The 26,816-nt window shown below is 41.7% G+C and overlaps 1 protein-coding gene across 1 annotated transcript in view; it reads left to right on the top strand.

The window, feature by feature from the left end:
• The first annotated feature begins 616 nt into the window (after positions 1 to 616).
• The window catches only part of RAB27B (RAB27B, member RAS oncogene family), a 179,216-nt gene continuing 153,016 nt past the window's right edge, over positions 617 to 26,816 (top strand). The window contains exons 1-2 of the mRNA XM_075932644.2: positions 617 to 764; positions 893 to 975. The gene's annotated coding sequence lies outside the window, so the exon portion shown is untranslated. The remainder of the gene's footprint in view (positions 765 to 892; positions 976 to 26,816) is intronic.

The following is a 26,816-nucleotide window of genomic DNA, read 5'->3' as shown; positions in this document are numbered from 1 at the left end:
AGTAGTTCTGGACACATTCCCTTTTAAGTTATGTCTAGACTGCAAGCTTCTTTCAGAAGAATCCTTTTTACATAAAAGATCCTCCCAAAAAACTTCTTCCGAAAGATAGCGTCCACACACAAAAGCGCACTGAAAAAGTGATCTGCTTTTTTTGAAAGATAGCATCCACACTGAATGGACACTGTCTTGCATTTAAGCTGTGATTACTATGGATGGTACGGCCACCAGGGCACCTGTGCTTTTTCCTCTTTCCTCTTCTTCTGAAAGAACTCCCCTTTCCCTATCTACTCGCTTTTTCTGAAAAAGGTGCTCTTTTGGAAAAAGGCTTCTTCTTTGTAGAAAGAGGATTACCAATGCCGGAAAAAACCCCTCTGTTCTCTTGATTTACTTTCGGAAGAACGCAATTGTAGTGTGGACGTTTTTCCGACAATGTGGACAGCTGTTTTTCCAACAAAACTCTGTATTGTAGACATACCCTTACTCTCCTGTATCTCTCCCACTCCCTCACAGCTTGCGTAGCAGAACAGTTTGGAGCAGGCTGATGTATGGAAGATTCTCATGTACAATACTAGCACCAGGGCTGTGAAACATGAACCTATTTGAATATTACATGGAATAGAAATATCTTGGGTAGGCACTAGGACCCCACGAATGCCTATATGAAATGCTGCCTGGCAGCATGTCAGTGGCACAGAGCTTCCTTAGCTGTTACACAAGACAAGGAGCAGCATTTGGAGCATCATTTTCCTCCTGAAACCTGCAAGGTATTTGTCTACCAGTCATCATTAAGATTCTTAGATTATGAAGGCCTTCGAGCTGCTTAATTCATCCTTAATTACTGCCAGCATCTCAGTCAGTTATGTTCTTGTTACATGTTTTTATGTTTCTGTAGATCAAATGAGAGCAACAGTGCCATAAAGAAATGGGCTAGTTATTTCCAGCTAGCGAGACCTGGGAGTATTGTACACCAGAAGTGTAAGTATGTGTTTTACATCTTTATTAGGCTGCTTTATCAATGCTTATTTCTTTGGTTTACATTGCATTCCCCCTTCAGAGAGGGGAGGGAAGCCGTTGATAGGCTGATCTAGGAAGAGAGAACCTGGATCTTCTGTTTACCCATTGTGGAAAATGTACAGCAAAGACTTGAAAAATCCTAAGTACTGCGGATTTGTGCATCTTCTTCTAGCTTGTGAGATGGTCGATTTTAAGGGGCATAGCCAATTTTTTCCCCATTGTGACTTTCTTCCCTGCCTCGGTTGGAAAATAGATTTTGCTGAATGCTGTGAGCAAAGCTCACAACTGTTTTGTGTGCTCCATCCTCAGGATTGAACTATTATTGTTTTCTTAGCAATTGCTGGCGCGATACAGCATATTTTATTAACATCTTTCTTGTTTTCCAGTTTTAAATAGTCCTGTTAGATGTGTCATTTATTCATTGCTAGAAGGGTATAGAAATATTCATGAATCGTAACTATGAAGCTAATGGAAGCTTCCTGCTTATGAGCTTCACACTCAAAGCTAACAATATTCAAATGTAATATTGGAAACAGATCATAGATAGTTATTCCCTTTTTGTTACAGTCAGCAAGCTATATTTGGTCTAGATGTCCACTTTTTTTGGCCATTAAAAGGTTTATGATAATCTTACAGATTAAATTGCAATTTCCCTTTAACTACACTGTCTGTATACATATTACTATCACACACCTGAGATTACTCAAGGGCATACAGAGTATTGGATTCTAGTTGGAATAAAGTTTCATGAAAGAAGTTTTGACTGCAGCAGTTTGATTGGATGTGACTACTCTTTGTCAAGACACTATGCATATAAGTAAGGAGAGTAAGATTTGGTCCAATCCCAATCTATGCTAGAAACATTAACTTCGTTAAGAGCAAAAATAATTTTATTGGACTTTAGAGAAATGCAAACTGCCAATATGACTTCTAAATAGCATTGCACGCCAAAGGAGAATCAAGTTTTATAACTTTAAATTGATTGATTTATAAAAAGTTTTTAATTGTAATGGGCCAAATTCATATGTAAGTCCAAGGATGTGAAAAGGCTGTAATTTATAACAACTGCTCATCATTGCTAAATTTGGGCCCAAATTTAAACAATATAAAATATATTTTTGCAGAAAGGGGTCAATTAAAGCATTCTCTGCAGAGTGAGGGGAGTGGTGGAATGTTCCATTCCATGGTAATTTCTCTAAGAGTTAGAGCACAATTTAGATGTAACCCACATAGATATGTCATCTTTTTCCAAGCAAAATTCCCATAGATCTAAGAGTAAGATGTCACAATGAGAACTGAAGATTTCTGGCTTTTTATAGTGTTACTGAGAGCCATTTTAAATACAGTGAATAGTTTCCACATGATTTGATTTAATGGCTAGATACAATTCAGATTATGTGCCATTTGGTAATAAAAGTCCATGAGCTAATATTTTCTGCAGAGAGGATGTAGTAAAGTCAGAATGAATGCTCCAGTGTAATACAGTGGAGATGCAATGAAATAATAACCTGTTCAACCTTTCATGTTTGAAATATCTGAACTCCTTGATGCTAGATAATGGATTTCACAGATTAACAAACAGGAAGAAAAAACAGACCTAGAATACTTGTTGACTATACATCATCTATATATTTCTATATTTGATAGTATATTCACTCGGAATTTCTTTATGTGCAAACACGATACACAAATGCACATTGAAGCAGCAGAAAACACCTGGCACTGATGCACAGAACCAAGACTGTTTTGGCTTCTGCACTATTATTCCATCCCCACTTTACTTAGAAAGTGTAGGTATTGCAATTAGAATTGTGCAAATAATGAATTGTTTGGTTCACTGGCAATTCTGAAAAATACAAAAGAAAATAATTGTGGGAAAAGCTGATGACAAAGTTGTTTTGTTTTTTTGCCAAGTAAACTATTTCAGGTCAAACAAGATTTATTTTAAACAAAGTATTTCATTTCAGTGTTGATCATTTTAAAACTTTTGATTCATGTTAACATTTCTTTTCATTTTCTTAAATCATTTTAAAAATCAAACATTTTGAAGGGTTTTTTTCAAAGGATTGTTTTGAGCAAAACTATTTGGTGAAAATGACACAAATTTGCTAAATGTTTTGGTGTCATGGAATCTTTGTTTGTCACTGGGGAAAGTATTTTGGCAGAAAAATATTGCCAAGCATATTTAGGTTAGGCATTGATTAGAACCGTATAGTTTAATCTGGATCTAGATCTCCATTTCAACCCTTGGACTCCAAAAATCCAGGAATGCATGAATCCCAAGGTTTGGCTTTATCTTGTTATAGCCAACACCCTAATGTAAAATTTGGATCTGGGTTCAGATTCTTACCCACTTGCCCCAGCTGCATCAAGAGTCAAGGCCTTGAGTTTTCACTTCAGCCTATGTGTATCTCATCCTATACTTACACTCACATACACACAAACTATGTTCAAAAGAACATTATTAAGGGTGCACTATCACACATTCAAAAGTTAGCACCTTCCGTGTAACTTTAATTCAACCCCTTGTGCATTATCATAATGTCTTATATTATACGTTGCCTCATTGAAAACACAGGATGGAGCTGCTCCGGAGGGAGGAGGGGCATGTCTCAGGGTTGTGCAGTGAAAGAAGCCATTGTCTAGAGCAGGAGTTCTCAACCAAGGGTCAGAGTCCCCGGAGAGGAGGGGGGGAGCACAAGCAGGTTTCAGGGGGTCCCGCCAACAGGACCAGCAATAGATTCTCTGGGACCAGGACAGAAAACTGAAGCCTTGCTGAAGTCAAAACCTGAGTAGCTTCACTTGATGGAGCCCCCTGTGGCATTTGGCTCTGGGCAACTGTGCTTCTTGCTAACCCCGACCCTGACTTTCATATGTGGAAAAACAGTTTTTATATCGGGGTGGGCAAAAAATGGCTTGTGGGTCAGACACCCAGGGTTTGCCACTGGCGGGCCACCGGATGCTTTTTACCTGTGGACATACTGGCAAACAAAGCGTCTGGTGGCCTACCAGTGGCAAACCCTGGCGAACTATGTTTGGGCTACTGATTGCCCACCCCTGTTTTATAGCATGTTTTGAGGGAGTCTCATAAAAAGTTTGAGAATCCCCTAATATGTAGGACCCTTGTTTCGTTTACTGCAGAGGTTGAAATGTGAGCAGCGATAAGGCAGGGGACTGCACGAAGAGAAAGGATAGCCTCCTGGCTGTTTGAATGCTGACCTGGAGAACTGGATTCTATTGCTGCCTCTGCTATGGAGTTCTTGCGTGGTGCTGGGCAAATCACTTAAGCCACATTTTTTAAAGATGCTCACTATCAGTGTGTTCTTTATTTTCTGGGTGCCCAGCTTGAGACCCTGGCATCTGATGTGTGGCAGTGCTAAGTACTCACTGCTACAACTGGACTCAGTGGAAGCTGTCTTTTGGATATATAAAGTGCTATAAAAGTGCTCTAAAAATTCAGGTCCTAATGTGTCCAATGAGGTGCCCAAAGTTAGGGGATACTTTTGACCCTGATCTTTCATTGCCTCAGCACCTCATATATGAAGTAAGTTAATGCCTTCCCACACCCCATCTCTCAGGAGTGTTGTGAAAATAAATGAATGTTTGTGAACCACTCATTTGAATCGCTTGAGAGATATTAGGGGTTTTTTATGTGAATTTATTACTCTGAAATATGCCAGATTAATACTCCCAAAGAGCCTCACTACAAATTACCCATTCCAATAACACTCACATTGCAAAATGTCATAACTTTACATACAGTGATAGCACATACAACCCAACAGAATATTATTGTTCTAAAGATCAAGAGTTTTATAATGATACCTTCCAAAGTATCCTTTTTACAAAACGTATCATTATTATATCACTGTGGTATGTATGGGGTTACCAAAGTATTTCTGTGAGGTACAATGTTTCACAATCAGGCCTCCAAAACAGAGATGTCAACATCTAGCTACAACTAAATCCTCTAGAACAGTAAGGTAGTATTCATCTGCCATTTATTTCTAGTCCTTCATGTTTTCCTTCGCTGATGATGACAAACACAATTTCCAGAGTACTTTTCTTTGTATATGAGATTAGAATCTGAGTGCCAGCTCAGGAAAACATGTAAACATGGTCTTAACTTTTGTCATGTACTGAAATCTCAAAGGATATATGCAGATGCTTAAAATTAAGCACGTGCTTAAATGCTGTCCTTAATAGAGATTTCCTCCTGACAATGGGTGAAAATTTCAGATCAAACTATGTCAATTTATATGAAACTAGAGAACTTTGCTACAAATATCACTGACAATGTGTTTGGGAAATTAGTCAGGATAAGCACTAGATGTTTTAGTGTTCAAGCAAAAGTGGGGAGCAGTATTAAAAAAACCTTCAACAACAAGGAGGAAGAGAGTGATAACACTCTTGTCACCCTTATATTTGCAAGATGTTCTGATGTTGTGATTGTGGGGTCTAAGGACCTAGGTAGGCAAAAGGGGAAAGCATGTTCCCATTGAAATCAATGGGATTTTTTGCCTTCGAGGAGGCCAGGATTTTACCTACTGCCTGAACTTCCTCAATTAATGTTCCCATCACTTATTTATAGGCTCTGATAATAAGATACTACTATTGTTTTGAAAGGAAACACACTCTAAGCAATTTAAACATATCCATTTTTTCCCATAAGATTCACAAAAATAGTACTGCCTTTCCCTTAGGAACAAAAAACAAGTCAAACCTATAACTGGGAGCCATGAAACTGCCCTTTAGTAGTAACAGTTCTTTAGTGGGTTTTATGGATAAGATCTCATTTTTAACGGAAATGATGATTGTTTTTAATGGTAACTTTTATCATTAAGTACAGTTTGCAGGAGGGAAGATTTATTTAAAAAAAATATATATATGTAATAACGAAAGTTATCTTCCTGCAAAATGTATTTAATGAGAAAAATTATCATATAAAATACCACTAAGCTAAAAGCACATGAGTATGAGAAATCATACTTTACAATCTAGCTCCTTAACAAAAAAATATCCATGTGTTTGGTTACATAAATCCCTTTAGTTTCAGGGGGACTACATAACAGGCTTGTGAATTGAGTTAGGACTATTCCCCCATGTCTGCATTCTTAAATTAGTATTCAGGCATAGAGACCCACAGTGCAATAACTTAGCTGATGTTAATTTTAGTTTATTCTCCCATTCCCCAGAATAAAATAATTACCACTGAGATGGCTTTATCACTTAACACCAGAGTTCATTTTTGCTGGAGACACAAAGCTGCTTTAATAATCCACATTCGTCTGTGTTTTTTTTCTCGGACACTTGACAGAGATAGCTAACAGATATACCTAGGCTATGTCTAGACTTCCCCCTCTTGTTCAAGAAAATATGCAAATGAGGCAAAGTGGTGAATATCTCCATGCCTCATTTGCATACTTAATGAACTGCTATTTTTGCACAAGGGGCTTTTGTGCAAGAGCCATTGTGCCTAAAAAAGCGGCAGAATGGCTCTCGAACAAGAGGGGTTTTGTGCAAAAAGGAGCTGTATAGACACAAAAGCCCCTTGCGCAAAATGGCGGCTCATTAAGTATGCAAATGAGGTGCGGCGATATTCACTGCTTCGCCTCATTTGCATATATTCTTGCACAAGAGGGGGAAGTTTAGGCATAGCCCTAGTGTATAACTAGTATTAGATGCTCCAGGGGGTAGCTGAGTTAGTCTGTACAGGATAAACTTAAAAAAGCAACAAATAGTCTGGTAGCACTTTATAGACTAACAGGACACGTAGATGGTATCATGAGCTTTCGTGGGCACAGCCCACGAAAGCTCATACCACCATCTACATGTCCTGTTAGTCTATAAAGTGCTACCAGACTATTTGTTGCTTTTTAAAGTTTATTTAATATTAGATGGTATGGGCCAGATTCTGATCTTACGTAAATTGGATACATCCAAAGTACTTTCAGTTTGACCATCACACCCTGCTACACAGTCTTAAACATTTTTTAGAATTTGTCCTGAGCTTATTCTGTCCATTTCATATGGATTTAGATTCTCAAACTGTTTACAAGCTCTCATGTGCTTGTGTTTATGCACACACATTCTTGAAACCATTTTTGACAGAATGTGGCTACCCTTTGACAGGAAATAGAATTTATAATTTAGCTGGACAGATTAAACTTAATGAGAAGGCTGTCACTTGAATGGGGTGCTCAGAGTTGCTGTAGTTGCTTGGTAAAAATATAGTTTGGCATTAATTGTCTTGTCTATCACAATGAAAGGTGATACAAATTGCTTTCAGAATGCTGCTCTGTGCCATGTCTCATCTGTGCACACACTGTAGCATCCAGGAGTTACCAATCCCTCTTGGCTGAGAGTGTTTGCTATTCTGCTGATTTTCCTTTGCCAAGCCATTCTGGAAACACAGAAGTTCAAGCTGTTCAGATCGGAACTTAAATATGAGTGGCTTTCTGAATGAATGTTATTATGACCGGTGTGGCAATTATGGGGCCAGCCAAGGTTGTTCCTGGCTCAGTGCTTGTACATATACATACTGATGTGCTCACGGTTTATATGGTCACATGGACAGTGAAGCCACAATCTTGCATGTTGCTAATACTCTGAATTTTATTTTAAGGTTGGGTTAGAGGTGATGATGGGTCAGCTGAAAATGTTCAGTCATGGTCACCACATGTGAACTCAGAACTGTAGCATCTAAATGTATACAGTTAGAAACTCCTTCCCTCACTTAAGGCTGAGATACAGAAATCAACTTTCTTGACAGTGTGGCTGCCGACTCTCATCAAATTGGGTTCAGTGATGTTTTCTTGCTGGCTGGGGGCAGGTGGGAGAAATTCACAGACATCAAAGTCATATCTTCCTTGGAGAAGGCTGTTTATTAGTGAACACAACTAATTCAGAACATCTGGCTTGTTCTGGAAGCTATTATTAAAGGCACTTGCACTGTCTACATCTTTGGGTTTTCCTTTCTGAAAGGAAGGCAGACCTCAGACATCGGTTATGTATTGTGACAGGGTCAAGCTGGAGGAATACAGCAGATAGAGAGAAAGGCAGCTCTAAGGCAGCAACAGCCCTGGACAATCAGGAGCAAAGGAGATAGGGCTGCTGTAAATCAATCAGAGCAAGCTGATATCACCTGAGGCTGCTGGTGCAGCCTTTAAAAGGAAGCCCTCCTTGCAGGGAGGGAGGGGAGAGAGAAAGACTGGCCTGAGAGATAGAAAGTGGGGGGTGAGGAGCCCCAAACAGGGTGTTTAAGACTTTCCTTCTCCTTGCAGCCTGAGAGCCCAGCTGGGAGCGGGAAAGGATGATTTTTGCTGCCCAGGCTAACCCTGGGCCCCAATGCCTTTGTGGCTGAGAGGCTAGAGCTTGAACCCTGGTACGGGTTAATAACATAGGACTGAAACTTTTAGAGGAAGGACTGGGCAGGGTACTGGGACCCAGGAGGGGGGGTTACCCTGCCACAGTATTTAAAAGATGTTAATATTTTTGATAATACAGTTTGAGTCTTAGGTTAGTTTGGGTCACTAATCGTCCATTTTCACTGGAAGGCCCCAACTGTTCTACCCAGTTCCAGTGATGCATAATAACAATAAATCTGTTTTTAACAGGGTAATTAACTTGGGTTTTTGGCTGCTTTGAATGACTGGAGCAGCACAATCAGCCAGAAAAGTACTGGTGAATCTCATCCATATAGGTCTGTAATTTAAAAACCACATAATTAGGAAACTCGGGTACACTTACCTTTGTACAAAATATGCAATCATCTCACATAAAAGGGTTCTTCAAAATGGAACCAAGGGCTACGTGTTCCCCAGTTAGCTAATTTTGAGGAGTCGTTTATGTGACATGCTCAATAATAGATTCTCTATATTTAAGGGAAAAACTGCTATTCATGCTATTTATAAAACATGGCCTCATACTCAACTCTCACAAATACTCTAGTCATTACATTAAGGAAACCCAATCATTCTGCTCCGTGTTAATTCAGAAATGGCTATTTTGTAAAACTGTAATCTCGCCAGTATACCAAGCAGGTCTTTGTCATTCACCCACATTACTGGCGCTTCATTGTTGTGGACAAGCAGTAAATTGCTTCAGCTGCGTGCTTGGAGCATTAAGTCTCCATGTCATTTTCATCCATCTCTTGTCTTCTATCCTCTGGAATCTCTCCTTGCTGCCACTAGCACTCTTCATCTGTCAAATCCTCCACTGAGGGCTTGCTGGCATCCATGCTACCAAAATCTGTTAAGTTGTTCTTACTCACAAAGAAGGCTTATGCAGTTAAAATCCACCATTAAGCTGTGCAGTTGTTCAGTTGCTTTGTAGAGTAAAAAAGAGGTGGCTAGATGGCAAGGGAGATTGGCAGAGAGATGAGATGGTGAGAGATAATGGAGGGAAGAATCTCCTTCTTTTCACATGAAAACTAATATTCCTTCCCTGCTGTTGCTGTTTCTCACTGGGTCGCAGTTGAGGATACCGAATTCAGTACAAACTGCTGAGAAATAGGGCAGACTCACCCCAAACTTCTGGCTATTCTATCATTAGCTTATACCAAACCAGTAAACTTCTGTCTCACCACTAGATAACAAGAAGCCAAAAAATGCATATTCAGTAGGGATTTCTCCCCTCTTCCTTATTTGTATTTCCTTCCCTTACTAATGTTAAGGAGTCCACTTATAGGTTAGTACTGGGGATGTAAAATCCCATTTAAAAAACTAACCATTTCAAAAGTGAACTGTTTCACCCCAGCTGGGCCCATGTAGTTACTAAAGTATTCCTCCTTAGATCTCCGGTGCTTCCATTTTCTTTTCAAGACTCTAACGTGTTAACATACCTTTAATTGGTCTTTCACATAGTGAATTTCTCCAGCAGGAAGTCAGTATCTGTGTGATCTAAAAAGCAGAAGGCCAAATGATATGACAGGTGGGCCAAATCAAAATGTTTAGGGCTTTGGTGGGGGGTCAAAATTCAAACATGAATCCAGGTCCAGATTTTGCAAATAGCTCTTGTTTTTATAATGAACTGAACTGAAAGTGCTGTTCTGTCTAACTTCACATTGGGGTGTTCAAAATTCAGATCTAGACCTTCTTTCAGTGGGAACATGTAACAGTTCAAGTTCATCTTTAATATACAGCATATCAAAATCAAAAGGCCTACTTGCATGATATGAAACTGGTTATGTCACTCTTCTCTCATCCCAGTGGAGCTCTGTGACAGCCTCATTGAAATTCTCAAAGTCCATCAGCAACTTGAGGAATAATGTCCTGAAATAGGTCTGAACGCTTATGTAAAATTATCATTTTTATTGGGTTGATTCTGCCAGCATGAAAAAAAGAGAGGAGATGAGTAATCCAGGTCTCCAATTCTAAAGGAAATTGGGTCAACAGCAGCTCAAAATGAAAGTCCTACTCTGCCTATTAAATCAGGAATAATAAGAATCACAAAGTAATAAAAGAAGTTGACCAACCATGAAGCACCCTAGAAAAATGCTATGTGTGACTGAATTGTTTGTGGGCAATAATCCAAGCTATTGTGGTCATGAGAACCATTTTTTGTTCTTGTTGGATTGTGAGCTGGAATGCAAGACCTGCATTATCCTAGAATCTAGGACCTAGGTGCTTGGGGCAGATCTGCATTCCAAAGATCTCCTCTATCCTGCAGGAAAGGAATGTAACCATTGCAGTAACTCAGTGGCATACACCTGGCAAGCAAGAAAATCCTCTACAAGAGCAGTGGAATTTTAACACTCCAGGTTCCTTAAGGATTTATGTTGTTTTGTATTCAGAGCAGGGAGGAAGCCCCTAATGGTTAAGACAATCCCTTCAAATTGTCAGCATTTTATTCAGCAGCACAGATATTTCTTTCCTATTTTGTTCTGCCAGTAAAGGCCAAATTATTATTTTCCTATTGCTAAGCAGAAGGAATTTTTGTGAACAGCTTAATGTTTTTGTGGGCTCCTGTAACTAGTACAGATTTTTAACTGAAGAGCAGAAAAGCAATGCTAAGAAACCAAGCAATACGATTGGTAAGCTTGAAACCAACCCTATACAGAGCATTTGACATTGGTTACTTTTAAAGTGGTAAGAAGTTCTTTACCAAAACTCCTTGCTTCTGTATAACAGGATCACTACCACCATTCTGATTCCTTCTGTTACGATGCCAGCCTTACTCTTGCTACAGCTCCTTGTCTCCCCTCCCTGGACAATGATACAGATTTTAGCAACTTGGTCTCCTTCCAAGCTTGTTCCTTTTTAATGCTGCTCCAGTTCCCCACTGACTCCTCACTGCACAAATCTTTTCTGCACAAATCTCAAGTCCATTCCTGGCCTCCCACTGTCACCCTCCCGGCGACTTGTTGCTTGCTAACCCTTCTGGCTGCAATCCTCTCAGGTCCTTGTGTAGTGCCCAGCAGCAGAATATAAAATGAGTGGAAGCAAGAAAGGAATGACATTATGCGTGGTTATAGAAGTTCTGCTTGACTGATTGTAGAGGTAGTTAGATCCTGGAGAAATGCTTTTTGTTATTTGTGATGTAATTCTTTTGGGAAATTGTGCATACAGTAAAGTCTGTGTCCCATCTTGGAGCCAAGCCAATTCCACTGAAATCAGTTTTGTCTCAGGTTCCTGCTGGGCTGCTGGCTGGGAGCCATTTACTTAAACGCCTCCCAGCCACAGCCTGCCTTTGGCACCCCCTCCCTGCCCAATTACCTGCCCCATGTCACCACCCAAAGCCTCCATATCTCCTCTCCCCCCCCTCCAGGTCACAACTTCCTCCCAGATCCTGCATCCCCTCTTAGAGTCCCTTCCCAGGCCAGAATCCTCTCCTACATCCATACCCCCTCTTAGGCCCTCCTCCTCCCCCAGGTAACAACCCCCTCCTTCACTCAAACTCCTCAGACTCCACACCCCTTTCTGCATCCCAGTCCTCTATCCAAAACTCCCTTCTGTACCCCATGCACAATCCCAGACTCTGTGCCCCCTTCATAGAAGTGTGGCCCTTGACTACTTATGAAAATCTTGGAGTAGCTCCCCATCAAAAACTATTGCCCACCCTTAGTCTAGCCCCAAACATTGAGTGGTCTATTTATCAATATGTAACTCCTATTGAGGCCAATTCTCAGCTAGTGCAAATGGACACATCTTTAAAGTTGTCTCAATGAAATTAGTGGAAATACATTGGCTTACGCCATCTGAGAATCTGTCTGCATGAGATAAAAAAATCAAGCTGTTACTTGAGCACTTGTGGAGGATTACAGGAAGTTTGGAAGGTCCACACATGAGTGTTGCACCTGGTCTTATGGATTTCAGGTAATTGAACATATTTTACTGGTGTCTGATATCATACTAGAGCAGGGTTACTCAACACGTGGGCTGCATGCAGCCCACAGCCTGTTTGTTTGCGACCCATAGTGCAGTTTGGGTTTACGCGGGGCTCAACATGCGGCCCATAGGTGGGATACTTTGAACATGGTCTCCACTGGGAACATACTGGTGTGGTATCTCCCAGGCAGGGTGAGCACTGAAAGACGTACGTGGATGGGCTGGCTGGAACAGACGGCATTTCTAGTCCCCTGGGAAGGAGGTGCCGAGAGCACTGGGGCATTGTGGGAAGTGCTGGCTGCTTAGCCTTATGGGCAGAGCCTGAGAGGTGCTGACTGGCCACGTTTGGGTCCAGCGCCACAGCTTAAGGCTTAATCTTTGTATTCATGCCCATCAGTGTGAAAGAAGCTATTTGCGTATATTTGCATATATATTTACATGTATATGCAACCATACTTAAGTTGTGACCCTCGGCATGCGCTGTGAATATCATTGTGGCACCAAGTATCATTGTGGCTACTCAACTTCCAAAGTTGAGTAGCCCTGTACTAGAGCATATAGCTCAGCTTGCTCCTTGATGCATATGGGCACTGCATATTCATTTTGGTTAACAAAAAGAAAGCATCTTAGCTTACTGAAGTTTGCTGGGATTTTGCAAGTACTGTGATGTCTGAGGTTTACGGGGCTTTTATAAGGAGATGATTATGACACACATTCTACCCTACTGAGGTAATGATGGTTATTAAATGGAACTGAAATCACAGTGGAACTGTGGCACTACTGAGGTCATAACCACTGAGGCTACTGAAGGACATCCCTAGAGAATGATCACTTTATAGTAAACTAATAGTGTGCCTCAAAGTCCATAGTTCTGCAGCTTCCATACATCTTAAGTCTTCTCCTCCCTCCCCCCCCCCCCCCCCAAAAGTAGCTAAAGTGACTATCGGCTTATTTTTATAAGGTTCATCATCTATCCTTAATGCTTCTAGATTTGGATTTCAATAGAAAGGGATATGAATAGGCAATCAATTCAAATTGTATAAAATGTGAACCATTAGTTATTCCTGACTGTCTGTCCCCTTACTTTTCCTTTTTAAGAAAGATACTACAGCCAATCTTCTATAACAATGTTCCAAATGTAATAGTAGCATTTTTTTTTCAAAATATAAGATTTTGAGCCAATTCTATAGTACTTTCCAACAAGCATCAAGGTTGTGCTATTTATGGCCAGTTTTATGCTTTGAATTCTTTAATTTAGGAAATCCCACTGATGTCCCAATGAGTTTTTAATTTGTATTGGGACTGAGCCTGAAGACTTGCAGACCTGAAATAATAATATAATGTGTTGAGCCTTTTTGTATCTCTAATTGTTGGTTAACTTGCCCCTAAACTTGTTGACAGAGTGTGATAATATTTTTTTTAAAGAAAGCTTAAATGCCACAATAACACCTATGGGGATTTTTTTTAACATGGCATGTGTTTTAAATTGCAGTGTTTAGACTTAAACTCAAGTTTACTATAATTTCTGAGGAACAGAAGGTGGAAATTGTGAATTGTGGTGGAGGACAATATGTTATTGTTCCTATTTGTGTTATTAGCACATTTTCTATTGCTCTGAGTTCCTGCTCAGTTCCAATTTAAACAAACTCGTTTTGTAACTCACCTGTGCAAGAGATTAGATAATTAGATATTTTACAGTTTGTTGAGTTTATACATCTAAAACACCACATAAAAGTCTCTTGATTAAGCCATTTCTTTTAAAGGGATAGCAGTTGGTAAGAACCATATTTAAATAAAACATTTCCTTTTCTGATTAGGAATTAGATTATTAGCATTCCTTTTAGGAATATATTTTGAATATTGAGCATTTCTTTTGGTTTAGATTTAAAAAAACATGCAATTTACTTTTCATCATTCGTCTTATTTGTTTAACTGAGCATCAGTAATTTCCAGTGCCTTTTTCTATGCTGTTTCCATGGTTGAAAGAATCTCCTTTTCACATGAAAACTAATATTCCTTCCTTCCTGTTGATGTTGCTCAGTAGGTCACAGCTGAAGATACTGAATTCAGGGCAAACTGCTGAGAAATAGGGCAGACTCATCCTGGCTATTCTATCAAGTAGCTTATATCAAGCCAGTAAACTTCTGTCTCACCACTGGATAACAAGAAGCCAACAAATGCAATCTCTATAGACATCCAGCCTTTGGCTCACCACCCAGACACTGGGCTCTATGATGAATAGTTACTGAAAATCAATTTAGTCAAAGATAGCATCCTTCTAATCTCAAGCAATCAGCAATCAGGTCATATACATACAAATATTGTAGTGTTGGAGTAGGCAATAGTCTGTAAACTCTCTCCTGTAACTTCCAAAAGATAAAAGGTCCTTAGTCCATCATTCAAAATCCTCCCTATAGTTGTAAACTTACAGTCCAGAAAATTAGGGCAGGAGAGACAAAACAGAGATCATCTGCCACTCCTAGAAATAGCCTTGCTTCATCCTCTTTGAACCTCCTCTCCTCCCCCATCCCCTTACACACTTCAGCAAGAAGCATGTAGTGTAGACTTAGCCTAGGTGAGGCCTCACCGGTGCCAAACAGAGGGGACTAATCCCTTCCCTTCTGCTGGTAGGGCTCCTAGTAACAGCAGCCCAATATGCTGTTAGCCTTCTTGGCAACAAGGGTATATTGTTGTCTCCTATCCAGTTTTTCATCTACTGTATTTCTCAGGTCCTTTTCAGAAGAACTGCAACTTATCCAGCCAGCCCCCAGCTGTATCAGTGCATTGGATTCTTCTGTCCGAAGTGCAGGGCTCTGCTCTTGTCCTTGTTGAACCTCATCAGATTTCTTTTGGCCCAATCCTCCAATTTTCTAGGTTACTCTGGGCCCTATCCCTTCCAGCGTTCTTTATCTCTCTCTCTCCCCGCTCCCTCCAGCTTAGTGGCATCCGCAAACTTGGTGAGATGCAATCCATCCCATCAGCCACATCATCAATGAAGAATTTGAACAAAACTGGCCCAGCACTGACCTATGGGGCATTCTGCTTGATACCAGCTGCCAGCTACACATTGAGCCACTTATCACTATTGACTGAGCCTGACAATCTAGCCAGCTTTCTATCTATTCTATAATGCATTCATCCAAGCCATACTTCTTTAACTTGCTGGCAATAATACTGTGGGAGACCATATCAACATCTTTGCTAAAGTCAAGGTATCTAAAAGGGTGTCACAAGGAGAAGGGAGAAAAATTATTCTTCCTGGCCTCTGAGGATAGAACAAGAAGCAATGGGCTTAAACTGCAGCAAGAGAGGTTTAGGTTGGATATTAGGAAAAAGTTCCTAACTGTCAGGGTGGTTAAACACTGGAATAAGTTGCCTAAGGGGGGGTTGTGGAATCCCCATCTCTGGAGATATTTAAGAGTAGGTTAGATAAATGTCTATCAGGAATGATCTGGACACTACTGGGTCTTGCCATGAGGCCAGGGGACTGGACCCGATGACCTCTCGAGGTCCCTTCCACTCCTAGTATTCTATGATTCTAAGGCAGTGGTCTCCAACCTTTTTACACCCAAGATCACTTTTTAAGTCTCAGAACAGGCAAAGATCTACTGCCCCGCCCCTTCCTTGAAGCCCTGCCTACATTACATGAGGCAATCTAATGTAAATGCACTGCACTGGTGCGCAGTTCAGAGAGGGCTCAAGAGCTACTCTTGGAGCCCCTGAAATCTACCGGTAGATCGCGATCTACTGGTTGGTGACCACGGTTCTAAGGTATAGCACATCAACTGGCTCCCTGGATATGGGGAAAGTGGTGATCTCATAATAGAATGCAATTAGGTTGGTCAGGCATGATTTGCCCTTGGTGAATCCCAGTCACCTTCTTGATCACTTTTCTCTCCTTCAAATGTTTCAAAACGGGTTCCTTGGGAATATCTACCATGATTTTTCCAGGGACCGAGGTGAAGCTGACCAATCTGTGGCGAGGAGTCCTGTGGCACCCTGTAGACTAACTGAAGTGTGGGAGCATAAGCTTTCGTGGGCAAAGACCCACTTCGTCAGATGCAATCTGTACTGACCAATCTGTAGTTCCCTGGATCCTCCTCTTTTCCTTTTTTTAAAGATGGGCCCTACATTTGCTTTTTTTTCCAATCATGCAGGACGTCCCCCCCACCCCAGTTGCCATGAATTTTCAAGGATAATAGCCAATGACTCTGCAATCGCATTAGCTAACTCTCCCAGAATCTTCAGATTCATTAAATCTGGCCCCATGGACCTGCTTTTCTAAATAGTTCTTACCCTGTTCTTACACTACTGAAGGTTGCTAATCAACTTCCTATCCTGAGTGTATTAGTCTGGGAACTGACCTTGTCTGTGAAGATGGAGGCAAAAAAGCATTTTTCCACATCATCTGTCACTAGTTTGCTTTCCCGGTTCAGGAAGGGCCCCACACTGTCCCTGACCACCACCTTCTTGCTACCATACCTGTAGAAACCCTTCTTGTTATCCTTCACAGCGCTTGCTAGCTACAACTCCAATTGTGCATTGGCCTTCCTGATCACACTTGTGTATGCTCAAGTTATGTTTTTATACTCCTATCTAAGTCATCTGTTCACATTTCCACTTCTTGTAGGCTTCCTTTTTGTGTTTAAGCTCACCAAAGATTTATCTGTTAAGCCAAGCAGATCTCCTTCCATATTTGCTATTCTTTCTGCACATTTGGATGGTTTGTTTCTGCACCCTCAAAAAGGCTTCTCTAAAATACAATCTATTCAGCAAGATCTCCTTAAAGCTGAGTTTCTTCTATGGCCTATTGTTAAAGAGAAGTGTCCTTAATGGGCCAGTAACATGTAACTGTCTAGCCTTAACGTAAATCTTATCTGGTGAGTATTGCCTCAGAATACAACATGGCTGCATCTAGACTGGCATGATTTTGCGGAAATACTTTTAACGAAAAAGTTTTTCCGTTAAAAGTATTTCCGCAAAAGCGCGTCTAGATTGGCAAGGCTGCTTTTGCGCAAAAAGTGCTTTTGCGCAAAAGCATCCGTGGCCAGTCTAGATGCAATGTTGTGCAAGAAAGCCCCGATCGCCATTTTAGCCATCAGGGCTTTTTTGCGCAAAACAATTCTTCCCTGCCTCTAAATCGAATTAGGTGGTAAACCTCATTCCACGAGGAATACCACCTAATTCGATTTAGAGCTTTATTCCGGAATCCCGTTTCACTGCCACATGTAGACGCGGGCAGTTACTTCGGGCTAGTCAATTTGTTAAATGGCCAACAGCCAGGAACATGCAAATCAAGTACAGGATATTTAAATCCTGGGCTTGATTTGCAATTCCGGTCGCCCTCATTCGTCTCCCTAGATCTATCTAGGGGGCAAGTGTATACGTACCCTATGTGTGCCATATGAGTAAGATCAAAAGGGAGACTGTCCCTTGTGTTACTAATCAGATGCTAGGCAGTCACACTTCCTGGCTGTCATGCACAAACACACTGCTCAACAGTGTGCGTTTCAAATCCTGCAGGGATCAAGCCAAAAAAAAAGATGACTTTTTCAGTTTCAGTTTACAGCTTGAATCTTGGAGTTAAAGTACCTTGCATTCTCTCTTTATTTATTTTTTTAAACTCTGTTGTGTTTATTGCCTCAGACACTTTAAAATACAGTTTTTATTTCTCTATCAGTTTTATTTCATTCTGTTTTAGAATTAGAGAGATGGATGATAACCTATTGAGTCATACTGTAAATCCTCCTCTTCCTTCCCCCACCGGTGCTCAACTGTTCTTTAACAGTACATTTGCCAATATTTCATTTAGTCTAATTTTTAAATGACCTCCACAATGAGGCTTTCATTGTTTTGCTCTTGTCTTTACCCAGATTCCTCTGTCTCCTTGGAGTCCTATCCCCCTGCAGTTCCTTTCCTGGGTGTAGTATAATTCTAATATGGGTACTTGTACATGATTACCATATTCTATCACTCACCCCATGCAGGCTGCAGCTGCACTTGCCCAGTTGACAGGAAACTGAAAGCATAGCTAGGTCAAAGCGGAACCACTAGATTGATTAACATCATAGGTGGCTTGCTTGTTAGCCCAGCAGCTGCAGAGGATCAGCGACTGTGCAGTGCATATGTCTGTGGATTCTCTGTTTCTCTAGGCTTGCCCCATGTCAGCCTTGACCCTGCCTTCCCTGATTCCGTGTCACCTGGTTCTTCCCGAGGTTCCTGGTTCTGCTTCTATCTCAACAATTGGCTCTGGCATTTGGATGCTTCAGTTTCTGACCTTTGGCTCAGACCCCCAGCTCAGACTCTTTTTTAACCTTGAGCTCTGCTATTTGAACTGCGACCAGTAGACCTGATTCATGCTGACTCCCAGGCCTGACAGCACACAGCCTGGTTTCCTGATAGTTATTCTTCAGAATGGTGGGATTTGTAACTGACGTCTTCACGTAGATATGTATCTGGTACTGGAGTGCCCGAAAGAAAGGACTTGATACAAAGTTCATCATAATCAGCAGGAGTTTCTTCAGTTATATTCCAGGATTGTCCTCATTAGTGACTCTCAGTAAGAAAAAACATTAGCTTGTTTGTCAGTGAAGTAAAGCCAAACACTGTATAGGCCATTATAAGCCATAGTGATTTTTTGTGTCGGTGGTTTGTGTCTTTCCATATCACATTTAAAGGTTGAACCTTTCTAATCTGGCACTCTCTGGACCTGACTGGTGCCGAACCAGAGAAGTTGCTAGATCACGGGGAGCCTGCCTCCAAAAGTTTCCTATGGGAACTTTCCACATAGTTCCTCCAACATGAGGATGTGTTGTGAAAAGAGCTCCTTTAGCGTTATTAGAACTTAGTGATTCTTTTACATTGTATGAAATAATGGTCTTTGGATGTTAATAAACCCAAAATATTTCTTCTGTTGACCATGAACGTGTGATTTTCAATATAAGACATGTGAATCAGTGAAGACAAGTGAGTGATATATAGTTGTTTGACTGCCAAAAAATTCCCTTTTGGCAACCTAGGAAAAAAGCAATAATGTATTAACTCATAAAGGATCTTTTCTAATGATGGTAGGGATTTCATCTCTGTGCCTATTAGTTCTCTCTCCTGTGCATAAAATATAATTAAAGGTGGTGGGTGGATGTTTAAAATATCTTCAATGTCTATTTTAACACTTAAGAAAATGCCCCCCCCCTAGTAAAAATTATCTCCTGCAATAATCAATATATACTGTCTGCTGGTTTAGTCCTGTAGTTAATACATTCTGGGTTTTGATTAATATTTGAACAATACACATCCCCTGTTTGGTTCTAGGAAGCTACATTTCACAGTGCCATATCAGTACTCATTCTGTGTTCTTCTAGGTATTGGACTTAAAATCAACCAAGAATGTGCATGTGGACATATATTATGACCATCATGAAATTTAAAAAATTGTGATTAATTGCACTGTTAAATTAAAATGGTATTTTATTATTAATATTTTGGAATGTTTTCTATATTTTCAAATATATAGATTTCAATTATAACAGAATACAATGTGCTCACTTTATATTTTTATTATAATTTTATTATAAATATTCGCACTGTAAAAAACAAAATATATATTTTTCAGTTTATCTCAAACAAGAACTGTAGTGCAATCTCTTTATTGTGAAAGTTGAACTTACAAATATAGAATTGTGCAACAAAAACCCTACTTGCATTCAAACATAAAACAATGTAAAATTTTAGACCTTACTAGTCCACTCAATCCTACTTCTTGTTCAACCAGTCACTCAGACAAACATGTCTGGTTACAATTTGCAGAAGATAATGCTGCCTACTTGCCAGAAAGTGAAATTAGGCATTCACATGGTACTGTTGTAGCTGGCATTGCAAGCTATTTATATGACAGATGAGCTAAAGATTCATATGTTCCTTCATGTTTCACCACCATTCCAGAAGATGTGTCTATACTGATAATGGGTTGGACTTGAATAACAATCCAAATGCATATTCATTTTAATCACCTGAATCAGAAGCTACCAGTAGAAGGTAGATTTTTTTGGGAGTGATTCAGGTTCTGTAGTTTCCACATCAGAGTGTTGCTCTTTAAAGACTTCTGAAAGCACATTCCATACCTTGTCCCTCTTAGATTTTGCATAGCACTTCAGATTCTTAAATCTTGGTCCAATGCTGTAGCTATTTTTAGACAGCTCACATTGGTACCTTCTTTGCATTTTGTCAAATCTGCTGTGAAAGTGTTCTTAAGTCATCACCAAGAATGCTATAACATGAAATATATGGCAAAAGGTGGGTGCAACAGAGCCGGAGACATACAATTCTCTGTCACAAAGTTAAGTAATGCACTATTTTTTTAAAGAGCATCATCCACAGGGAAGTATATCCTCCTGAATGGGGGCCAAAAGCAGGAAGGCGCATACAAATGTTTCCTATCTGGAAGTAAATACCTTGCAATGCTGGTTAGGGTTACCAGATGGCTTAATAAAACCCACTGGACACACTTGATCTCAGATGGGGAAGGGACAGGGGGACCAGCCGGGAGGGGAACGGGGCTGTACAGGAGGAGGTCGGGGCGAGCGGGGCTGGCCAGGAGAGATCGGAGCAGGGAGAAGAGGGAGAACCGGCTGGTGGGAAGCAGGGCTGGACATGAGGGGATCAGGGGGAGCGGGGCTGGCCGGGAGAGATGGGGTACGGGGAGAGAACCAGCCAGCGGGAAGCAGGTCTGGCCCGGAGGTGGTCGGGGGGACCGGGGCTGGCCAGGGAAGAACTGGCTGGCGGGGAGCGGGGCTGGCCAGGGGAGAACCTGTTGGCGGGGAGCGGGGCTGGCCGAGGGGGAGTGAGGGGAGAGAATTGGCCGGCGGGGAGTGGGACTGGCCCGGGTAGATGCAGATCCCAGGGTGCTGCCTGTCCCACACACAGTCCCAGCGAAGCACGAGTGAGTCCGGCCCTGGAGATTCCATCCCGCCACTGCTCCCTCCCCCGTCCCTCCCCCCTTCTCTCTACTGCGTAATTGCGTACTGTCTGCCTGGTAGACACGCTCACACTGCGTGAGCATGTGTACCAGCCAGGCAGTACGCAACTACATACTGATACTCATAATAACTAAAACTTACTTAAATAGAAAATACCGAACATTTATATGTCCAGTGTTTTCTCAATTTATTTCCCAGACAGAAACCTCAAATACCAGACTGTCCAATCAAAACTGGACACCTGGCAACCCTAATGCTGGTTACAAAAGTGCCTTGTGAAAACGTGTTCTCGCTTTCTGGTGACATTGTAAATAAGAAGCAAGTTGCACTAACTCTAGTAAATTTAAACAAACTTGTTTGTCTTAGGCATTGACAGAACAAGAAGTAGGACTGAATAGACTTGTAGACTGTATAAAGTTTTACATTGTTTTCATGTTGAGTGCAGTTAGGTAATAAAAAAAATCTATATTTGTAAATGAATTTTTTATGATGAAGAGATTGCTCTTCAGCACTTGTATGATGTGAACTGAAAAATACTATTGCTTTTGTTCATAATGTCACAGTGCATAAATTTGTAAGCACTGTACATGTTGTATTTTGAGTTGTAATTGAAATCAATATTGAAAATGTAGGAAAAAATCCATAGCTTTAAATGTCAATTGGTATTCTATTGTATAACATTGTGATTAACTGACTAATTTTTTGAGAGAGTTCATTGATTAATCCACAGCCCTGAGATATATGTACACACATACTATACACACCAAATGGGGAGGAGTTGCATACCCTTTGGAAGACAGGATTAGAGTTCAAAATCTCAAGATCTTGACAAGCTGACAAGCTTCTACATATTCTGAAATAACTGGGATGAAATTCAGTAAGGACAAATACAAAGTGCTATAATGAGGACAAAATAATCAATTGAACAAGTACAAAATGAGAAATAACAGCCCAGGAAAGAGTACTACAGAAAAGGATCTGGGAGGGTTAGTTGATCACAAACTAAACATAAGTCAAAAGTATAATACTGTTCAAAACAACAACAACAACAGATGAAAGACAACATTCTGGGATGTATTAGCTATAGTGTTGTAAGCAAGTGACAAGAAAAAATTTCTGCACTCTGCTCAGTACTAATATGGCTTCAGCTGGCACATTGTATACAGTTCTGGATACCACACTTTGTGAAGATGTCAACAAGTTGAAGAAAGCCCAAAAGAGAGCAACAAAAATGATTGAAGATCTAAAAAACATTACCTACAAGGGAAGATTGAAAAATTGTTTGTCTGGATTGAGGGGAAGGGAGAACATGATGTCAGGTTTCAAGTACATGAAAGATTATTACAAGAAGCAGGGTGAAAACTAGTTCTCTGTATCATTTGAGGTCAAGAGGATGTAAAGGGTTTAAATTGCAGCAAGGGAGATTTAGATTAAACTTTTGGAAAAATGTTAACTGTACAGGCAGTGAAGCACTCAGATAACCCAGGGAACATGAACAGGTGAGACCTCCCAGATCTAGCACCCTTGGGACATTACCAGTCCTGAACGAGGGAGTTTGCCAGACTAGGGGAAGTCAATTCTTGCTCTTTGCTGGCAGCCTCCAGGCTCTCCCAAGAGGCCATCAGGTTCCCCTCCTTGCTGCTGGCCCTGGTCACCAGTCCCGGCAACACTCCTGACATTGGTCCCAGCTGCTGGTCCTAGCCTCAGTTCCAGCTACACTCCTGGCCCTGGCCACCAGTCTTGGCTAACTCCCAGCCCTACTCCCGATCCCAACTGTGCTCCTGGCCCTGGCCACTGGCGACTCTGCCACTGGACTCCTGGTTGGCCTTCGCTGCCAGCCATGGGGCCTCTCTGGTCCAGTAATATCCATGGTCCTGCTGGATTACGGATGTTGCCAGACCACAGAGTCCTGGATAAGAGAGGTCCTACTTGTAGAATCGCTATATCTGGAGGTTTTTAAAGAGCAGATTCAACAAATACCTTTCATGCAGAGGTCTTAACTAGATCTTTCAAGGTCCCTTCCAGTCATACAATTCTATGATATAGAGATGTGAATGTATACACACACATTATAAAGTGCTGTGAAATCTTATAAATATTTAATTTCAATTAACTGGTGAATATGTATATAAAGAACATCATGTGGTTACAATGCCATATGTATAAATGATATATAGCAGGAAGGAGTTACTGATATCTCTTGTGGAGTTTTTATAGATTACTCAAAGTTCCTGAAGGAGATGATTCATATAATTTCTGCTAATTTAGGATTATAGGGTTTGTTGCGAAGTCCATCAGCATGTATCAACTATTTTAATGGGCTGAACAACTACAAATTAATATAACCTCCTGAATAGGCTTCATTACAAACCTTATAAAGTCTGTGCAACCTGCGCATAGTTTAACAATTCTTTCTGGAATGTGGAGAGATTTCAGAGCTGTTTGCAAAACTAATGCAGGAGCGTGTGCAGGGGTACAATTCTATAGTCCATCTCAGGCTTGACTGTCTAGGGCAGGCTTGGGCAAAACAGCCTCTGCTGGCTGAATCTGTCCTACCAAGCTATCGGATCTGGCTTGCAGACACAACAGGGAGCCTTAGGCAGACTCCCTGCCTGCCCCGCCCCCTGCAAGCCACTCAGAGAAGCATCGGTTGGGCAGTTTGTGTTTCATAAACTGTGAGCAGGGGGAAGGGGAGAGTGGGGCTTCACATGCTACTCCCGCCTCCAGAACAATCCCATTGGCCGGTTTCTGGCCAATGGGAGTTGCCTGTTTCAAGAATAAGCAGTGCACAAAGCACTACTTTCCCCTTCCCTCCGGCAGGCCCAGACTTAGGGCAAGGGAAGCAAGGCCAGCTGTTCGCTTGCTGCCCTGGCTGGGAGCCATCCGGCATGCGGTGCAACCAATCACAACATGCTGCCTTGGGCCCTGCAAACTCTTTGGCTGGGCCTGCCCTCAGGCTCTTATTCACAGACCCACATGGCCCCTACAGCCTGTTCAGAGGCAGGGCTGGCTCCTGCCTGGGAAACATGCTGGGCTGCTGGCTGGAAGTCTCACAGGTAAATCTCCCAGCTAGAGTCTGCCTCTGGCATTCTAGCCCTCCCCCTTTACTCCACATAACCCAAACCCTCTGCCTCCTGAGCCCATACCCCCTCCCAGACTCTGCCCCCCAGTTCCCTGTCCCAGATCACAATTTCCTCTTCCCCTAGGTAACAACCCAAATCTCTGTGTACCAGTCCCCTGCCCTAGGTAACAACCACCTCCTTCCCTAAGTCACAAGCCAGACCCCTGCACCCCAATCCTGTGTCCCAGATCACAACTGTCTCCTTCACCCAAACTCCCATACCTCACAGGCCCTCCTGCATGACAATCCTTCACCCCAATCTCCCTTCTGCACCCAACCTCCATCCCAGACGTAGTACCTCCTCCATTAATACCATGGAAGAGTGTGGCCCTCAACCACTTTCCAAAATCTTGGTGTGGCCTCCCGTCAAAAATTATTGCCCACCTCTGATCTAGGGTGTGTAAAATCCTTAGTGCAGTTTTGTCAGTCTTTTTAAAGTTCTTGAAAACAAAATACAGATTTCCCCCACCACCACCTCCAATTTAACTGTGTTAGAGCTATTGCTAGCTCATACTTTATTAATAGCATAATGTCTGACAAACTTCATAAAGTATGAAGAAGATACTATAGGAGATTAACAATTGTAAATAAAAATTAAAGTTTACTAAATTCTCACAGACTTTGCAAAGTTCTAGAAAGCACTAATGATCTATATTTAGTTGCTTCTGATGTAGCAAGTATTTAAAATATGTTTCACAGTGATTGACACTGAATAGGAAACATTTATTACACCCATTATAGTATCCCATATACCACAATGAGATCCTACTCTAGGTTAAGTACAAACTGTGGTATCTCAGATATACCATTAACTGCCAGTCATTTATTTTATTATTGATATGTTGTTGGCAAAAATGTCTTATGCTGTGATCTAAATTCTATATAATTTTTAACAGTGCTGGTGATAGGATATTAGGGTGCAGACATGCTGTGAAACTGAGTGGATATTCCTAAGTTCCTTCACATATTAAAAAGTTTATGACAGTGGGGGTAAGATCCTAGGCTGATGGAGGCAAATGGGGTGGAGACAGAACACGGGGGCAGGAGAGCTAGGGCAGAAGGCAGATGGGGGGCAGAAGGTGCAGTTTATCTGCTTTCTACCTATAGGGCAACCTCTTGGGCTTACCCAGCGGCTGCTGGGTTGCCACTGCCAGGACAGAACAGGCATTCCAGTCTCTTGGCCCAGGTTGAGGCCTATGTGCTTGGGTGGTGGGGTGAAAGTAGGGCCTCTAGCCCTGCCCCTTCTACCCATACAGGAGCTAAGCCACTCCTCCCCCCAGAACCATGGGGAGGTGGAGGTGGAGGCCCCCACCTCCTTGGGCCCGGAGCACGAGAATGGAGGAGGGTGCATGGCCTCCACCTCCTCCGTCCCAGAGCATGGGGAGGGCAGGAGCTCAGGAGCAGCAATACTCTGCCCTAGTACACTTCCACATTCTGGCGCAGAGTGTGAGCAAGGCCAGGCTGGCGCTCTGGAAAGCCTGTGCCTTCACCCTCCTAGCATATCAGCCGCCCATGCCTGTGTCAATGTTGTTATTGTGGTGTTACACTCAGTGTATGCCACATGCATCCTCCTGACACACATTAATAATTTCTTAGTTTCAATTTAGTGCTGTTTCAAAAAGGACTAGATCAAAACACATGAAGGAACTGTTAATGCATGTCAGGGTACACATAGACAGTCTGCACGGTGGCAGGCTAATGTTCATCACACCCCACCTTGTTAGGAATCTGCTACCTTAGCCAGTTTCCCCACCCCAAGCAGTTGCTTCACTTGCTTAGGGTGACCTCTGTGTACAATATGCTTGAAAAAGCACCACACAAATGCTCCAAGACTGTTGGGGAAGGGGTTATTGCTTCCTGTTCCCCATTTTGCTCCCCAGCGTGCCAGATTTAGGCACAAGCTAAGTATGCTACAGTTGAGGGCCTCTATGTACAGCATGTCTTAATCCAGCCCTGCTGCCGAGCTTCTGTGAAATGGTCTCTGTCAAGTTGGTAGAGGAAAGGTGTACACCTTGCAAAATTACCGTTCTTGTGGGCAATGGGCACTAATTTGCCCCCTTGTTGGCAGACTCAGCACGGTGTCCCAAGTCTGAAGGCTTAATTCTTCAGGCTTTTACCTCTCACTGCACCTCATTTGCTGGAAAATAAAAGAACAGGTGATAGGTCCTAACTGGGTTTACAGCATTCTGCTGTCACAGAGTAAATATTTAGAGGGTAGAAAAAATTAGACCAGTGTAATTTCTTTGACCTTTAATAGCCAGTCTATGATGAAACACATGTTTGAGTTCTAAGAGATGTTATTCTTGGGATGGTCAGACTTGCTATGGGATAAGTTAGCCAGACACATTTTTATTTCAGAAAAATTGTAAAAGCCTTTGT

Source organism: Pelodiscus sinensis, chromosome 6 (assembly GCF_052426305.1).
Source record: "Pelodiscus sinensis isolate ZL-2025 chromosome 6, ASM5242630v1, whole genome shotgun sequence".
Taxonomy (NCBI): Eukaryota; Metazoa; Chordata; order Testudines; family Trionychidae; genus Pelodiscus; species Pelodiscus sinensis.
This window is presented reverse-complemented; position numbering and strand designations above follow the sequence as displayed.